Source organism: Mandrillus leucophaeus, unplaced genomic scaffold (assembly GCF_000951045.1).
Source record: "Mandrillus leucophaeus isolate KB7577 unplaced genomic scaffold, Mleu.le_1.0 Scaffold342, whole genome shotgun sequence".
Classification (NCBI taxonomy): domain Eukaryota; kingdom Metazoa; phylum Chordata; class Mammalia; order Primates; family Cercopithecidae; genus Mandrillus; species Mandrillus leucophaeus.
The window spans coordinates 1,186,162-1,188,272 of NW_012103610.1; the positions used below are offsets into that span (position 1 = coordinate 1,186,162).

At 53.6% G+C, this 2,111-nt stretch overlaps 1 protein-coding gene across 1 annotated transcript in view; it reads right to left on the minus strand.

Annotated features, from left to right (window-relative positions):
* The window catches only part of XXYLT1 (xyloside xylosyltransferase 1), a 200,250-nt gene extending 198,153 nt beyond the window's left edge, over positions 1–2,097 (minus strand). The window contains exon 1 of the mRNA XM_011988962.1: positions 1,942–2,097. The gene's annotated coding sequence lies outside the window, so the exon portion shown is untranslated. The remainder of the gene's footprint in view (positions 1–1,941) is intronic.
* Between the last annotated feature and the right edge of the window lie 14 nt (positions 2,098–2,111).

A 2,111-nucleotide genomic window follows, 5' to 3' on the forward strand; every position in this document is an offset into this window, starting at 1 on the left:
AAAAAAAAAAAAAAAAAAGTAACAGGAGCAATGTTATGCCAGGACTGATAAACCCTTATCCGACCACTGATATCTGGCTAGAAGTCCCCAGACACTAGACCCTCACCCCTCACACCTCAACAGAAGAGGTATCAGTTCCCTCCGGTCATTTGCAGCTGCCTCCAGGCCTTGAGTGAGGCTGCTGGAACTGGGCCCAGTATAGTGGGGTAATCCCAGCATGAAACACTTACTCCAAGACAGGATGAGCTCGGCCCTGAGGCTGGATCTACCTACCCCTGGGCCAATATTTCTGATGCCAACTAAGAGTGCCAGGCATTGTACACAGGGATGGATGATAAGACATGATATAGTCACAGTACCAGGGAAGTAGAAGAGGAAAGAAGGGACGGTTCCTTGGCTCCAAGGAGGGGATGGTATCTGAAGATGGGTAAGACTTGGAAATGGAAAGAAGGAGCACCCCAACAGTGGGAATGACAGAAGCAAAGGCAAGTAGGCTGGAAAGCACTGGGTGTGCAGCAAGAGCTGCAGCGGGAGCTCCGGACAAGGGGATAGAGATCTGGCAACGGTGCAGAGTAGGCCCAGAAGAGATGACAATGCTGATATTCCAGGTGGTGTTTGGAGACCTGGTCAAATTCCAAGATCTGCCCAGACTGACCCTATGGCCAAGGGCCCTCAGTTTTCTACCGCCAACTAGTGCAATGTTTCTCAAATATTAGAGTCATTAGGATCACCTGGGACAGGTTGCCAGGCTCCTCCTCCAGAAAGCAGCTTCAGAGGTCCAAGGGTCTAGGGACTTTCTCAGGGGAGGTGAAAGCTGAGTAAAGAATGGCCAAGGGCCGAAGAGGACACTGCAGGCAGAGAGTACAGCACGTATAAGACCCACTCTACACATAGCTAAGGTATGCGGTGCATGTAAAGAAAGGAGGAGAGGTGAAGCCAGAGAGGTGGACCAGGCTCAAAACACAACAGCCCTACCAAGAAACTGGGACTTGACTCCGTAGGCAACAAGGAGCCACTGCAGACTCACGAAGCCTGCAGAATCCTGGCAGCAGCTCCCCTAGGCACTCACATAAACAACTCCTACCTCAGCATGCTTCCCCAATCAACATCAGTCTCCACCCTTTAATATCACCTACTACTCCTTTTCCAAAATCTGGCCTCGGATCCCCTCTGTACAACTATTCAAAATCAAATAAGCAATTCGACCTAGGTAATTCCCACTATGTCAGGAACCCATCTCAGACAAGGAGAGTCAGGCAGTGAAGACAGATGATAAACAGAGATGGAAGCTGTCATGGAGGCAGATTGGTCCGGCCTGGGACAAGGCGGCCAGCTTTGCTCTCCCCAGATCATATCTGTTCCTCTTGAGCTTTCTCTTCCTCATTCGGAGAAACTCCAGGCTTCTCTAAATGGGTTCATGACCTTTGGAGGAAGGGGTAAAAGGGACACAGAGAGGAGATAAGATGGTTCACAATGAGTTTGACCAGATCCGACCGAAATACCTTAAGAGCAATGAGAAACGTCACTGCAACTTCAACACTTCCAGCGGCCTCACCAAGGCCCTCTCCAGTTGCTCAGGATGACTACTGGTGACCAGTCTCATCCTCATAAGTCAAAAACTGAGGAACATAAACAGAGGTGCAGACTCTGAAGGCAGTGCTGAACCCTGCAACGTTAGCAAAATGGGGGCGTGCGGACTCTCCTGGGGGCTGCACTTAATTGGGGGAGAGGAAAGCGAGGCGGTCATTAAAAACGCCGCTCCACTCCTCAGCACCAGCTGAGCGCGTCTGGCTCCGGGACACGCCCCCGAACGACACCTCCCGCAGGTTGTGAACACTAGCTTGCAAGCTAGTTCCCCGGATCCCCTCCGGGAGCGCGCACTGACCTCGCCTAGGATGGGGTGGGCCACCCACCGGGAGCCCCCAGCTGCGGCCCGCTCACCTTGCACTTGAAACCAGCGGCGGGCGGCAGGAGCTCCCGCAGCAGGCCCTTGGCCACCTCGCGGCTGGCCTCCTCGCTCACGAAGTGAAGGTTAAGCACCTCGTGCGCCTCGAACTTGGCGAGGCGCAGCAGCGACCGCAGCAGGCCCTTGGCCACCTCGCGGCTGGCCT